The sequence below is a fragment of the Protopterus annectens genome, chromosome 1.part0 (assembly GCF_019279795.1).
Source record: "Protopterus annectens isolate FY-2018-M chromosome 1.part0, PAN1.0, whole genome shotgun sequence".
Classification (NCBI taxonomy): Eukaryota; Metazoa; Chordata; order Ceratodontiformes; family Protopteridae; genus Protopterus; species Protopterus annectens.
The window spans coordinates 1,176,091,360-1,176,108,984 of record NC_056725.1 but is presented as its reverse complement, the minus strand read 5'-3'; the positions used below and the strand labels follow the sequence as shown (position 1 = coordinate 1,176,108,984).

At 36.9% G+C, this 17,625-nt stretch overlaps 1 protein-coding gene across 4 annotated transcripts in view; it reads left to right on the top strand.

Annotated features, from left to right (window-relative positions):
- The window catches only part of LOC122796729 (sine oculis binding protein homolog), a 1,221,885-nt gene that overhangs the window by 9,819 nt on the left and 1,194,441 nt on the right, over positions 1-17,625 (top strand). The gene's annotated exons all lie outside the window — the stretch shown is intronic.

The window sequence follows — 17,625 nt, the reverse complement described above, 5'->3', positions numbered from 1 at the left end:
GCCATACTCTAGTATAGCCTTTGTCACTGCTGACTGACCTGCCTTCTGCTCTCTCACACTGTTTATTCCAAACATGAAACCTCAATTTGATTTAAAGCTTACCTCTCAACCTCAATTCTAGACTAAGCCAAAAATAATGGCATGGAGGGGGCCAAAGGCAAAAAATCGGGGACACATTTTAAATATTGCTCTTACAAACTTAGAAAATTGCTGTAATAAAATGTTTTGTATTGTCATGTATATTTTGAAGGGTGTTTATATATTTACTATTTGATAACTGGTTAGGTAGACTGGAGACTCTTTTCATCCACAACCCAGGCACAGAGGCATCAGTGAGAACAGCAAAATAATGACAATTTACAGCACACTTAAGGGACCAAATTAGCAATTTGTTACAGTTACTTGACAGTGTATAATTACAAACAGTTCACAGGTTAAAATGAGATTTGTTTGACAATTGTAACAAAATGTATTAAATATGACTAGTTTAACCAAACAAAATTTAACAGTAAGTGCTGCTATAAGTAATTGCAGGGTGATTATAATTATTCATTGTCCCTAAACCGTTTACATTCGTCCTCTTTAAAGAAGTGTCCTGAGAATGCCTTCTTAAACCTAGACAGTCTCCTGATGTCTGATATAAGCTGGAAGCTGATTTCAGAGAGCTGGACCAGGTCTAGAGAAGGCTCTTTCACCAATGATTGGAGGATGTGTGAGAAAGATTGAAGTATGACAGTTACTTAATTTGGAGATTTATTTTCATAAGGGAGAAAATAAATCTCCAAATTAAGTAACTGTCATACTTCAATCTTTAATGGTGCTCTTGATGGCGTTTGCCTCACAGCAAGATGTTGTCGCGTTCGATTCTCAGCTAGAGCATGTGGCAACCCCTAACCGGGATAAGCCGAAAGGCACACAATTTTCATAAGGGAGAATAACGCATTATCACATCGTTCATTATTTAGTGACTTCAGTCCATAATGATTCACCAAAAAGCCACAAATTGTATGAGGAACAGAAAAAAAAATGAAGCAAACGTTTGGACATTCTGCAAAATTCGGGACAGTTGAAGGACATGCATCTTTAACTCTCACTTAAATAGGACATTATCTTGAGTCATGACAATATTTAGCAGCCCTTGAAATGTTTGCCAGCACGTCTGTATTTGCACAGCATAGGTTATTCCTAAAGACACCAAGACGAGAAGACAGATTGGTGATAAATGTTCTTGGCTGTGTAGTGCACTAAAGATGCCAGTTAATAATAGGAGCAGACCTGGAAAAAAGTGGAAGCAATCCTGACATTATTATGCAAAATGTGAAATTTCCCAGTAAGATCAAAAAATGTGGATGGGTATTCCTTAGAAATAAGCAAACATTTCAGCTGGAAACCCCGGCAAGTTTTTTGGAAGGAGATCAGTAAATTAACAAGTAACACCTATACAAGATCCTGTCCCACTGCAGCATCTACTACTGTGATGGGATCTACAGCCATAAATGAGTCGGTCTGTCATGCATTCACAGCTCTCAGGTTATGACCTCAGATATGTCTAGTATCAGTGGTGGTCAGGACTTAGTGTCCAGTGCTGAAACTGCAAGCAATCAACTTACATTTCACTTTAGGTCTGTTTCAGTTAAAAAAAAAAAAGTTAGGCTGCTTAAAGTAAGTGTAGTTACTCGAGTAGTTTGCTTTATCTATAAGCTTTAAGTGCTTGTTCACGTGATTGCTAGGCCCTTGGCCTACACCATTAACCTTCCACTTAGTTCTGGAACTGCTCGTCATTTTTAAAACAAGCTACAAATATACTACTGCCAAAAACACCATGCCCCAAGTAACTGAAACCCATCTTGAAGCTTGGAAACACTAGTTGCAATTATAGAAAACGTAGTTTACAAGCAGTTTTGATCTCTGCATCAAGTGTGGGCTGCTGTTGTGTGCACAGCAGGAGTTTGAGAAAGGGTGTCATTCCCTTACTGTATTATATAGCTTATTAGACAAAATGTACACAAATATGGAGAAGAGATTACCCACTACAGATAAGTTTGTGGATATGAATACAGATTTCTAGTTGGTGGAACACATAAGTAATGAAAAAGGTCAAGAGATATGCTAATAGAGAGAGCTCTTGGAGACAACTAGAAAATTATCTTATTAGTGGAACCTTCAAGGTTGCAGTGGGGAAGCATGCTGGTCCACAGTGCAGGTAGGTGTTGTTCAGAAATTAAGTACATGTTAATTTACCTTGGTGATAAATCATGCTTTATGCACAACTGGTATAACAGTAGATCCAACTACAGTTTATCCCTGGCTTGGCAATGTAAACAGATGCATAATTCTATTTACATCACATTATTTGCAACTAATTAAAAGATGATGCAGTAGGATGGTTTGGCTGTCAGGGACCCAAAAGAAATACTAGTTAAGCAATTATCTAACTAAAATGTCACACTGCATGATTAGAATCCATCCTGATATTTAAGTTTCATACTGATATAGTGGTTGGTGAGATTCTGATACAGCTGAAAGTGAGCTACAAGCTTGCAAACTTCCTGACATTTGAAGTAAAGTGAGCTACTCAGCTGAATATCTTATGCTTATATGTGGCCTCTAGTAGTACTAAATTCATCCTGTAGTACTGAAATGCTCCGATGTTTCTTGGAACACGGAATATATTGTGATGTTATGCATGGCATGGCATGGTGTACCATGTGGCAGGTCAGTATAAGGCAGAGCATAGTGTGATGTCATGAATGGGATGGTGCACCATGTGGCAGGTCAGTGAAGGGCAGGGCATAGTGTGATGTCAAGCATGGCATGGTGTACAATGTGGCAGGTCAGTATAAGGCAGGGCAAAGTGTGATATCATGCATGGCATGGTACACCATGTGGCAGGTCAGTATAGGGCATAGTGTGATGTCAAGCTTGGCATAGTGCACCATGTGGTAGGTCAGTATAGGACAGGGCATAGTGTGATGTCATGCTTGGCGTGGTGCCCCATGTGGCAGGTCAGTATAGGACAGGGCATAGTGTGATGTCATGCATGGTGTGGTGCACCATGTGGCAGGTCAGTATAGGGCAGGGCATAGTGTGATGTCATGCTTGGCATGGTGCACCATGTGTCAGGTCAGTATAGTATAGGGCAGGGCATAGTGTGATGTCAAGCATGGCCTGGTGCACCATGTGGCAGGTGAGTATAGGGCTAGGTATAGTGTGATATCAGGCATGGCATGGTGTACCATGTGGCAGGTCATTATAGGACAGTGCATAGTGTGGTGTCATGTATGGTGTGGTGCACCATGTGTCAGGCCAGTATAGGGCAGGGCATAGTGTAATGTCATCCATGGCCTGTTGCACCATGTGGCAGGTGAGTATAGGGCAGGGCATAGTGTGATGTCATGCATGGCATGGTGCACCATGTGGCAGGTGAGTATAGGGCAGGATATAGTATGATGTCATGCATGGCATGGTGCACAATGTGGCAGGTCAGTATAGGGCAGGATATAGTATGATGTCATGCATGGCATGGTGCACAATGTGGCAGGTCAGTATAGGGCAGGATATAGTATGATGTCATGCATGGCATGGTGCACCATGTGGCAGGTCAGTGTAGGGCAGGGCATAGTGTGATGTCATGCATGGCATGGTGCGCCATGTGGCAGGTCAGCATAGGGCAGGGCATAGTGCGCCATGTGGCAGGTCAGCATAGGGCAGTGCATAGCATGATGTCATGCATGGCATGGTGCACCATGTGGCAGGTCAGTATAAGGCAGGATATAGTGTGATGTTATGCATGGCATGGTGCATCATGTGGCAGAAGAATATAAGATAGGGCACATTGCAGTTTTTATTGTGGCATTGAGTAGTTGTGCAATAACAGCCATGCAGATTCCAAGGAAAGAATTACAATAGCCAAGCTATAATACTTCTGCAAAACAGGCACGTCTACATTACTGCATGTTTTGCATAAAATATATAGTTAACTACAAAAATGCAAACTATAAATGTGCAGTCGTCTGTTGCTGTATACTAGTGACTTGCAGCATGCGTTGCTCAAGTAGCTTTCATCTGTTTGTTATTCTTTTTCCTAAACGCTGCTGATTTTTCTCTCAGCATATCCATTCTAAATGCATTGATAACCCATTAATGTAATTTAGAAGAGCTTTAGTTGTGGTGAGGGTGTGGAAATCTGCAAGAGAAATAAAACACAAGTTTGGTGCTATGAAAGGATCCAGATGTGTGGATTGTCTTTGCTTCCTGGATATATAAAGTTTTGCTAAAGTAAGAACTCTTTTTCTAATGAGGAGTAAGTTAGACTGGGGTCGGTGGGGGGAGCTAGACAGGTTCTCTGATTGGTTTTAATGACAGAAACCTGTGGAGGGCATTGAGACTTGAGCTGTGTCTCAGTGCCAGTTGGCTTCTGTGGTGGAAAATCTACTCTGGAACAATTGTGGCTAGTGAGCCAGTTGTATGTAAAGTAACCCTGGGCTCTTTAGTCATTTAGTTTCACATTCCTTCACTGACTCGGTATATACAATTACAGTTGTAATCAATTTGTGTTTCACCATGATTGCTTGCTATTTATGCAGTGAAAACTCCTGCTGTGAGCTTCAGATGACTAGCTAGCTAGCTATCAGCTACTGTGGCCTTTACACGGCCCATGAACATTCTGGAAATGAAAATAATATTTACTGTGTTTTTATACATTTTAAGAGAGTGTGCATTTGGAGCATGACTGCCTTTATGTCAGCATTCTACATATTCATTGTTTGCATGAATACAATTTCCTTGTAGGTAATGCTCTACTTCCTATACCATGTATGATTGATGTTCCGTGCTGTAAAAAATACCTCCATTCTTTTTTGGATACTGGGCTCTTAATGGCTGATGATCAGACAGACGTCTTTAGTTGCCTCCTATTTACATTTTAATCACTGTATGTGAGAAAGGGAGTGATGCTTAGTTGTACATTAGAGAAGAACATGTTAGGGTGATTTCGGACACAGAAATGCACTCAATTTAGCCAAGAAACAAGAGTTTGTCATTTGACAGCACTTATGTTTTTATATTAGGAGTAATAACAAGTTAATGACACAAGCCATGTGTTAGCACAGCAGTGCTGTAGAACATCACATTTTGCTCACTTTTCCTCATGGCTACCTGTGAATAGGAGAAGTAACAGAGACCTCACGTATGCATTACTGAGGCTTAACTTCACAATATGTCAAGACTTGCACTAAAAATATACTTGCATCAAATATAGTCTCTGCAGTGCTATGGTCAGAAAGTGTCGCTGAGAGATGGTAACAATTCTAATGCGTTAACATGTATTTTCATATATTGGTTGCCTGTTTCTTTAGACTATCAAATATTCCTAGAGCCTGAAAATCTAAAGTGGCAGGGTTGTTGAGAACTTGAAGGCATTTGAGTGGAAGTTCTTCATAATGCTCCATTCTCCAGTCTAAAAGTTGTATTAATCTATCCTTAGTTGAACATTACTAATTGTGTTTGAGATATATAATGTAGTTGTCATGGACTTCATTGTGCTCCAAAGTAAGTCACTTTGAATTTCTCTTTCCGGGTCATAGCTTTAGTTTTATGGAATGTTTGAGACATAAAAAGTTAAAAACATCAAATTGCAAAATAAAAAAAAAAGTAATACAGCAGTCTGTTTATGGATGTAAGTTCAGATGTTGCCACTTTGCTTTCAAATTAGAATAATCAAATTTCTGATCAAAACAAAAGTACAGCAGATAATTTTCGTATATTTTTTCACTGCTGAGAGCATTGATGGTTATTAAACAATTAAATTATCTGAAAATGAAAAACAAATAAGAATGACAGAATCTTGTGCTTCAATAAACTATGGAAATGAACTGTTAAATAGGAAGATCCCTCATACATTTAAAGATGGCACGAGATTTGCTGAACAGATGGACAGTTCCATGCGAAAATATGAATTGGTTTATGAAATGAAATGATTTGAAGTGTATCAGGGCTTCTGTTTCTCTACTTTATTCAAGTAGGTTTGTTTTCCACTGTTTTATATTAAAATTATGTTTGCTTACTAAGAGGGAAACGTTGTAGAAGTTATAGGAAACTGATAGTTATTCTGAAGCATTTTTAGGCACATTGAGAGGATCAGGTGCGGACAGCGGAGATTCTTTGTGTTTTGGAGTACATATTCATACTAAAATGGCTGTTTCAGTCAGGATAACATTTCGTATATTAGAAGTGTCTGTTTTTTTTTTGTGCTGCAGAGGATTTTTTATTATTCATCTGGCATGACACATTTTATATGGCATGTTCCCATTCTAATTTGATTTGTAAGTAATGCCATTAGGAATATGGACAGCACTGAGATTAAGTTATTGCATAGGTAGTAAATTGGAACATTGGCAGAAACATACTATTCATATTAAGTGAACATATGAAAAGTAAAACACCAAATGGAAAAAATACTCCAAATACAAACTTGTAAAACAAACCAGGCCCTTTAGTGGATCACACCATAAGCTCCATACCTTGAATAAATGAGTCAGTCCTTTTGTTAAAAACAGAAGCAGTTTATTACCAAAAAGTTCTTTTTGGTAATAAACAGTTTCTGTTTTTAACAAAAGGACTGGCTCATTTATTCGAGGTATGGAACATATGAAAAGTTCCAGAGAAAATAAAGTTATTTAATAATTCCAAGACACATCTGCAGTTTATCGATCAATATTACAAATCCCAAAGCCATGCACTATTTTTAATGAATGCTCATACCTCAGATATATACCAGAATGACACTTCGTGTTGTATTATATTTGATCTTTCATTCTGTTGCAGTTGCTATGCTAGAAACCTGGATTGTGAAATCAGTCGTTTAAGAAGGCTTTTGATAGTTTTAATGAAATTGTAGAATATAGGATCAGAGACAGTTACTATGTGCTTCAAATCCCTGTTCTACATAACAAGGTGTATGTAAAACTGAGTATAGTATGAGCCTAGGCCATTAATATCTGCTTCCCTGAAGCTCAACTGATTTAAATGATCAGATAGGACATTTAAGCACAAATGCAACCCCTTCCACATAGAAGGGGACCTCCTGTATCACAACATTTAGTTATATTTATCTGTTAATTTTAAGAATCTTAGTGAAAGTTAGAATTCTGAACGTATGAAAGCTCTGTTCATTCTGCTGAATGCATCAGATGGGCTTCTTGGAAGTAATCATCCATTACATGACTGACTACAAAACATTTACTTCACAAAGTTGCACTTACTGAAAGGGTTGACATAGTTACGAGAGCAAATGTTCTTCATGGAACATGTAAAGATGTAATCATATTTAAAATTCACTGGTGATTTCCTCAACACAAAGGCAATACTGTGACTATTTGTAAGTGTCAGCAGTGTATTAGCATGCGTGTGTTCTTGTTTTTTGCATCAGTGAGTACCATATACAGACACTTGTATTTAAAGGCTGTTTGGAGAGGTATTCAGTGGCAAATGAACTTTTGACCCAATTATAACTGGTGTAGACTGAAGACTGATATTTCATTGGGGGTTCTGCAAGTATTGATAGGCTTGATGTAGGATGTCAGCTTCTCTGTTTATGATAGTAAAATTATGGATGTCATTATATAAGTCTTTGCACGATATTTATTATACCACTAGCAAAACAAAAATTAAACCTATTTGGCTAAAACTGGCCCTTAACAGTAAATGATTTTTAAAAGTTACTCATGGGAATCAGCGTGTCAGCCACACAGAGACAAAATCAATGCTGCTTAGTGAAAAAATGTAAACGGATGTCAGCCATTTATTAGACACATTTATGGCTACTTTATTCACGTAAAATAATTAGTTTACCTAACTGTGAACAGACACATTTCACTAAAAAGAAAATTTAGATTATTACTGACTCCCCCAGGTTCTTCAGCAAGAAAAACAAATATGCATACATATATTAACTTAGTGCTCATTTTTGAACTCATAAAATACTAATTACAGTGGTGGTAACGATGTGATAGTTTCCATTTTTCAAATATCCTTATTCTGTTTTTTCCATATTATCTCATTGGACTTTGTACTGTAAATAGTACTGTAAATATCATTAAAATTTTGAATAAAAAAGATGGATATTTATTACTTCCCTGTTATGGGAATGGTTCTTAATACATTTGTCCCCCCATGCCATCTTTTTCATGTGTGCTAATCCTAACCCTACACATTACATTACTAAAAACCTTTAACTTACAATGCCAATATGTAAGACAAAAGAACACAGTATACAGACAACACAAAAATACAAAACACTGACTCTGTGCCCTGGTCATACCTAATCCTTACTGTAACCCTAATCCATGAACACTTGCATAATCACATAACAACTGCTTTAACACAGTCTTGCTCATCTTCACAACCACCACTTTTTCAGTCAAACATTGTTTTTCCTGCACACTCCTGCTTAATACACAATATAAAAACTAAATTCAACCATATGTAATTGAACACAAATGAATATTCACTCATATATACATTGTCTCTTTTTTACATCCACAAAAATAAGTGTAATTCTACCTTTTGACTTGCATGCTCACACACACACATATTATTACAGTGTATCTGGAGTTGCCCCAGTTGTCGATGGAAGTTTGCAGAGGTAAAGGTCTATGTTAGTTAATTCAGGCTTCCTCCGTCCAGGAGGGATATGGGTGCCACCCCAGGAGTGAATTTGCGATGACTTTATACTATAAATAGCATTAAAAATTTTGAACAGAAAAGATGGATATTTATTACTTCCCTGTTATGGGAATGGCTCTTAAAAATACATTTGTTTCCCCCTGCATCATGTTTCTCATGTATAAAATATACAGACATACACATGTGTATATAGGTATATGTATAGTGACAGAGCGATTATGGTGTCATGTGACATTGCTGTTAGATGCAGGGGGTGTGTCAGGTGGGCAAGCAGATGAAAAATCACAATAGGTACAAGTAAGGTGCAGTTTAGCAAGAACTGCCTGTGGGGATTTTTAAGCGTTGTTAGTTTACCAGGATAGCAGATTCCTGACTTCTGAATCTCGGGTTGAGGAAGGAGTGTAATAAGGAGTCTCCAGCTAAGTCAAGTCTGAAGGGAGGATAAAGGCTGGATACTGATGTTGTGGTACCGTTTTGGAAAGTGGCTTAGCTTGCTGTTGTTAAAAGCTGGAAGTTATCCTTTTTGTGAGACCCAGAATAAAATGACACCAGCTGTAAGTAACATAGCCTGGGAAGGCGGACCTGCATTTCATGAAATAACTTAGTGAAGGAGAGCATTTAGGGAAGACTGCATTTTCTATAAGTTCCCATTTTGAAAGACTTCATCATTTATCATTAATACCTCTAAATAAATATTGTTTATATTGCATACCCGTGTCTCTAGCATGTTTCTGTGGTTGGAGCTGTAAATGAATACTGCAAAAATAATATATGTGCAATACAAAAATAATATATGTGCAATATAAAACTCCTGGACTGGTCTCCTCCATAGGACCTATGTTAGCACTTGTTTATGGGCTCACACCCTGTCAGGATTCATGTTAGCACTTGTTCCTGGGTTCATGTATGTATGTATGTATGTGTATATATATATATATATATATATATATATATATATATGTGTATATATATGGGTTTACCTCGTTACATCAAAGTACTACATTATCGAATAGCAATGAAATGGTGGCCAAGTGGTTACATTCTTGGAAGCTGTTTTCACTGTTCCGGGAGTTTGAGTAACTTGAGCTTTCGATTTTATATTGTTGACGAATTGAAATTCAATGTTGTACTTAGATGTTTTGAAGTAGACCCATATATATATTTTAGACCCATATATATATTTATATATATATATATATATGTATATATATTGGTTTACTTCAAAACATTGAAATCTCATAACATTGAAATTCAAAACACCAAAACACTGAAAACCCAAAACAATAAAAACTCAGAACACTAAAAGTGTGCATCAAAACATAGAAAAACTACATCGCACATGTAAATAACATCCCCTCCACCTATAACAACACCAAAGTAAGAAACACACTTTTTATTACATTTCTGCTGGGGGGCAAGCCCCCTGCACCCTCCCCATGTGGGGGGCTCTGCCCCCCTGTAAATTAAATATACCAACTCCAAGATCGCACTACAGTGGAAAAAAGTTAAATTTCCTAACCCCACTGTAACATGATCACCGTAAAGAATGTAAACATATGGAGGCGTTGCTTTCATGGAAGTTAGTGTTCTGAGATGTGCTGGGAGAAGTGAGTAGGGGAAAAAAATTATTTTGTCAATCTGTACGTGTTTTAGGCTATACAGGTAAATGATTTAGACATTATGTTTACATTCTGTATTGTGTTCGCAATACAGTGATTCCCTGTAACATTATCACTGTATTTACATTTGATTTTTTGAGCATTTGCTATTTCAGGGTACAATCCCATGTATTGGATTCTGTACATTATGATGCTGGTCAGATTTGTGGGTCTAAGGCTAGCTCACTATTTAAGTGTGCTTCTTCCTTTGCCATTTTCTTTACATGTTCATAAACACACTTGTTGTACTTTGCAGTAATGCTGTGTTATACCTGAAAATGAAATAAATGTTTTTTAGTTCTGTGCTCACGTGCAGTCACACTGGAATTCATAGTAAACGGCACTGGAATGCAGCTCATTCTACACTGGTGAGCTGAGCTGTGCAACAGTCTTTTAAGTGAGCATTATGCCTGGATGGATGTTTGCACAGATCTTTCCCTTGGACTACCACATGAGCTTGCAGTGTTCTATAAATTCTACGCACTGGTGGTTCTAACCAGTCAGGGAGTGAGAATGAATTGGAATGGTCTTGCAAGACAGGTATTTACTTTGCAAGCTAGCAATAAATACCTGCAAAAGTCAGTCAGTTCAATTTTTATTTGCAGTAAACATCATTTCAAACTCTTGACTATTCATAATAACTTACATAAAGTACATACGATATTTTCTGTATTACAAACTGTTTTAGTATTTTTGTCAAATGTATATTTTAGTTTTTGATTCTTATGTACAACACCCCGAGTCACTTTGTTGGGCTCCCAATTTTGACTCAAATACCTGTAATTTTGAGTCCCGCAATGAAAAAAAATAAAAAAAATAAAATAAAAAACATTCAGCAATCACAGTTCCCCATTAAGGATATTTTTTGCAAGGATAAAAGCCCCAACTGCACCATCAGTGTAGGGGCTGGACCCCACAGTCGGCTATTTACTTTCATCTCAGCATGCTTCAGATAAAAGGGCGTACTCCGGGAGACTACTTGCTTGGACTTAATATATGCAACTCCCCACTTTCAGGCAGTCTTGCTGTTCTGGAACATCCACTCAAGAGTGTCTAAATTGAAACTGTTAATACTTTGTTGCTTAAGTTACATATTTTTCCATTTTCCTTATTGTTCCTCGGTTTACTTAGTTGAGACGTCTTCCACTTACTTATAGCTTCATAGGTAAGTACTAGGCTAGCTGCCCTTTCTGACCATTGTAAGCCTAGCCATTTTCCCTTTTTTTGCTCTAAATAACTTATCCCATTTGGTGTTAGACTGGCTTTACCAATCCCATTTTCAATAATTATATATATTATCCTTAGCGAGAATAACTGGGATCGTACCATGGAAAATGTGTGGGAAACCATGCATAGGATAAAGTACTCAGGAGCTGCTCCAGTCCATTAGTAGTGCAGGAGACAGTCCAGGGGTACATTTTCTGTGTCCCAATCATAGATCCAAGTTGTGCTTAAATATGGACAGGGTTAAGCTTTGTTTTACAAAGATGGGGAGTCTGTTTCAGAACAGTGGTATCTTCTGCAAAATAAACCTGTCTCACCAAACATTTCCGTGGATGTTATAGAAGAGAGTTAGATCCCTAGACAAAGTATTTCTGATGCCATTTGACTTGGTGATGTGTAGTAAATCGATCAGTATTGGGTCAGAGGATGCCTTGTATGCCAGACACATTTCACCAATTAGTCTGGGGGATACTGAGTATGTGACAGGGCTTTGTGTCAGTCCATGAAAGATATCTGTGGTGCCGTTCCAGTTGTTACACATGTCTGGACAGATACATGCTAAAGGGGGCATTATACTCAGTGATTGGCCTAATGAGGGCTGAGTAAAGGGGGGCAACAACATCCCTAGATGTAGACACAATACCTTTGTTCATAAGCTGTGCAACTTCCTTAAGACAATGAACACATATTGGTCGAAAGTTAGGTCACTGTCCACATATGTTCTGAAATGGCAAACAATTGGAATAAACTCTTAGGGGCATATTGGCAATATGGTACTTCCCCAGGGTAAATGACTTCCCAAAGGATATGTTAATGCATTTTTTGGCATTTCAGTCCATGATTTGGCAACAGTTCTTTATTTGGGACAAACCTTTCTGCAGGATGGCTAAATCACTTGGAGATTGAATGACAGCTCTTAGCTGGCTTACATTCCAACAAAATGTACGGTAGATTTTCCCATTTCTAATTACCATACTCACAATGTGGAACCCTTCTAGTGTGCTGCATATGTTTTCTAAAATGTTGTTAGTTTGTATTTCGGACATGCACCTTGTAAGTACGGATTTCATAAATCAGTCTTGAATTATAGACATGCACACTTTATTGTTGTTCTCATGTGCATCTTGCTTAAAATCTACAATATTTACTCTTTTCTTTCATCCTTCTAGTGCTGTCCTTTTCAGATACGGTAGTTGAATGTTTGATTCAAGATAATCTTTCAGATATTTCTTTTATTTTGCTAATGTGCGTGTTTTTATCACTCTTTGAGTATCTGATATTATGTTGCACTCTTTTTGCAAGTATTCTTTTTATCATTTAAGACTTTTTTCAATAGTTCTGATTCTGGTAGTCGTTTCAGATGTAAACCAATTGGCTATTATTCTTATTTCTATAATTCCTTCTTCATTTATCCTAGCAAATTTGTCTCTGTATTCTAAGTCTGAAAAAACTTTTTGAGACTTTCAGCATGTACCATAATAGTATATAAATTCCTCATAGCAGCTAGGATTCTTTATTAACTCTCCCTGTGTGTGTACCATACATGATAAGACCTGTTTGTTTTTGATTATATAGCAGTCAATATTGAGACAGCTGACCACTAATACATGCTTGATCAAAATGATACAATGAGTAAGTACGTTTTTTGGCTGTATTCTGAAATGTTGGTGATGTTTCCTGTAGGAATTATTATCCATAATATATATATATATTTTTTTTGGTGAGTAGATTGTAATCTTCCATTTTTTGAAAATAAACAATATGCTATCAGGTATAGTTATTCTGATGTGTATATTGTTAGTATATCCGAACAGTAGGCATATAATTTATTCTATTTTTGGAACATCCTTATTATGTGATTTTGTTTACTTCATTTACATAGATCTGAAATAACCATGGAGCTAGAAATGAACTTTGTCTCATGCCCTTTTTATACTGAGAAGTGTTTTGTTAAGTTCCCTTATACTAGCATTCAGTCTAAATCCGATTATTCCTGTACGGGGCTCATTTTATATTTGTTAGCTTGTTTGCATTTTCTTTGCTTCCATTTCTTACTGTTTGTCAAATGCAAGCATCTAGGTCTAAACAGCAAACTTTTTAATACTGTTTGCAACACTGTCTGTTGATCATCAGCTGTCTTGGCTAATCAGCCCTTTCATTCCCCATCAACAGGGTGAAGGATGACTAGGAGGGACCATCATTCAGACAGCCATCAGGGGTGGCTTGAGGTTTTTTTTTTTTTTTTGCTTAAGCCCTGCCATTTCCTTGTAGACACTCATCGCTTGAGTGGAAGGGAGACGTTCAAAGGGCTGAAACAACTGGACATCCCTGACATCCACAATGCATGGAGCCAGCAAGCCCTGCTCCTTCCCTCTCAACATGAAAGTGGTTTCTCAGTCTCTGCCAGAGGAATCCTACATCCTTATGTTCTCACCAAGCATATACAACCCTCCCCTTCCCTCATGTGAGGTGAGCAGTCCGTGACCCTTCACTCCTTTCCTTCCCTGCCTGTTACTGCAGTGCTGGGGCAGCTGTTTGAACCCCTGCCACCTGGGTCACAGTAAGGCCTCCACATCTCTGCATTATGGAACTTGGCTTAAACAATTGTTTTTACTTATATAATTGTTTATAATTTTCTATTATATACTGCTAAAGAAAACAGGATTATTCAAGTGGGCCTACTATTGATGCAAGGAAATTACATTTTACATATTGTGTTTACGTCAGTCTTTAATTTTCCTAAGTTATTGCTGAAAAAAACTGATCAGTGTGGTGTTAAATAATGTTATAGAATGATGCATATCAGGATATCGGTATTTGAATCCTGCCCTTCCGGGATTTTAAAAAATTTGAATTTTTAAATTTTTTTTGAACTGATGGAATAATAATTCTAACCATATTTCAGTACATATTTTCAATTGTTCATAAATTGACTTATCCACCTGGGAGTTTTATGATTTTTCAATTGACTTATCCACGTGGGAGTTATACGATTTTTCAATTTTTCTATTTGATTACTTACCTCTTTTACTGTAAGTTTTTTTTTTAATGTTTTACATACTTGATTTTATCTACTTTTTACTTTCAAATGCCAATGGAGTTTTACAATTCTTCATCATCTAAGTACCAGTCTCTATGTTGTAAATTTTCTCTGCTCCAATGGCCATTTATTGCAAAAGCAAATGGTTGTCATTATGTTCTACTGCTGTTAAGATAAGTTCTCAGTTTTTATTTGGCATACTATTTTTTTAAGAGTATGTGCTCTGTTATTTCCATAATTAAATAATTATTCAGATTCCCTGAATATATATTTCTCTTTAAAGACTCTCAAAGCAGCTGTTCATCCATTAACATTCTTCATCAAACCAAGAGCTTGTCTTATGTTTAACTCGACCTTTTCTCTTTGACTCTGATTTGCTTATTTAGAAGATGATCACTGGTATACATTTCTTGAACTAGGTCTACTTAGATTACATGTTTTTTTATTTTGAGTTCTTTGCCAATATTTTCTACTGTGTTTGACTTCTCATTGATAATGTCTTCAGAGTATACTGTTTTTCTTCATTCATCATATTTTTCTTTTGACTTTATTTATATTCATATTTTCCAAGCATCTAAACCACGTTCCTTTGTTAGTTGTTGATGGTCACTTTCTATCCTTACATAACAAGACTATATTTATCCCATCTTTATCTATTATAATATAATTTTATTATTTTTGTGAATGCTGCACTTTTTGGGGAATTTGTTATTCCAATTTATTATCACCTTGGCAAGTTTTCAATAATTTCCTCATTTTCTATAACATTATTTTATTTTCATATTGGCAGAAGATCCATATTCTTTTTTTTTTATACCATTTATGTAACTTGCATATTGTATTCTCCTAGCATTCAAGTCTTTTGAAGTTATCATTTTACAGTTATTATTGTTTGCATTCATACACTGTGCTAGTTAACTCTTCTTATCAATTTCATGTATGGTCTTCCTTTCTAGTGTTTGGCATAATATTTATTTGAATGGCTATATTTTCCATATTTCTTAACTTTGTGAAAATGCACATTCCCTATTTGGCTGTTAATCTTGACTATATTTTTTATCTTAACCAAAGATAACACTCTGCCAGTGGTTCTTCCAAACATTTTTAATTGTTGCTTTATATCCATAGTACTCAAAATCCTGGATTGGTGATGCATTGAAGTCAGCAATATAATTTTTCAATTTTTGTTTAGATTCCAAATGTTTAATTTCCTTATTTGTGACAAAAAGACATTGGCCAAGATTTAGAAAAAGGCCTGATCATGAATAGTTAAGTCTGCAGCAAAAGTGACCTTTCAGCATGATCACAGAAAGCAATGATTCAGCGAAACATTAGTCAGAGTAAGCAAATTCCTCATTATTAGCTAATTTGCATGTTTTTAATAACTTGGTGATTACCTGACATGCTAGCAAGCTCCTTGCTGTGGTAATCACTACAGGCAGCAAATGCATGTTATTGACACAGGCACCCCCCTCATTCATTCTCCCACATACACACACACACACACACACACACACACACACACACACACACACACACACACACACACACACACACACACACACATCCACATGGACACAACATCATGCCTCATAACTATGTCTGAGTTTGCAGAATATCCCCAATATTTCCTTCTACTTTGTCACTGTCCTTCATAAATCATGAATAATTGTATTTATTTAATAAGGAGTTTCAATATTGTTCAGAAAATGCATCCAGATGCAAGATCTGCATATCTAGTAACTTTTAAAATTGGGTTAGAGTAATATACATGTATTTATTTATTCATACATGCATACAGACAATTTGTTAACTGGGGAATGACTTGTGGTATCATCTTTTGGTCCACCTGGCTTTGTTTGGAAGTCTTGAGCATGGTTCTTGTAAACCATGGATCATTATAGCCAGTCAATAATTTATCAGACATTAGCGTTTCATATTGTTTAGTATTCATAATGAGCACCATGCTCTGCAACTTATGTTTTATTAATTTTGTAAGTAGTTTAAGGTATTATATAATATTATTTCTGGTGTCTGGTGCCTTCACACACACAATTCTCATTTTGTAAGATCTGTTGTTCTGTTAACTTTTGAAGTGACACAGAGTAATATTTCAAAGTCCCTGGGGCCAAGTATTCCCCACAGTTTTGCACGATTTGCTAGGTAGTTAACAAGGGGAGTTTAGACATATAGCAGCCCCCCATATATAATATATGGGTATAGCTATACATATACACATATTACCACACAAATACACAAGCATACTCACACAGGTGCACATGGCCACACTCACACATTCGCCATACATTGGACACCAACTCTCACTTGATTACACTCACCTATTCACTGATAGCATGTTTGAGAGTATGTGCATATGTGTATCACACACACACACATACACACACACACACATGCATCCTACCTATCCATTATCAAACCTCACCTATTGCAACTGCGTACCTGAGACCATTCATAACTCTGCATGTACTCACACATGCACACCCCCAGTATCTAACATTACCTGACCAATAACCTTTCTGACACATACCACTAATTCAGTGTTACCCATTGAAAGTAATACCTCTAATTCAGTGTTACCTATTAAAAGTAATACCTCTAAGTCAATGTTACCCTTGAAAGTAATACCTCTAATTCAGTGTTACCCTTGAAAGTAATACCTCTAATTCAGTGTTACCCATTAAAAGTAATACCTCAAATTCAGTGTTACCCTTGAAAGTAATGGGGTAATGCAAACGTATGGCTGAATTAACAAATGCAGTTGACAGTGGTGATTTCTGCACCTGAGCAGTTGTTTGAATTTCTTGGTAACTTAAAGCACTTACATTAGGCATTTCTGTGGGAGAGCACATGACTAATTGTCATGTGCTGCTCCTCTGGAATGCGTCTTTTATGTTTGCAGGAGGCCAGAGAATGAGTCCACTATGGTGCTGCACTTGAAGTAAACCACTGAGTTAGGGCTGTCTCTGAATTAGAAACATGCCACTGCCAGTGGTAAAG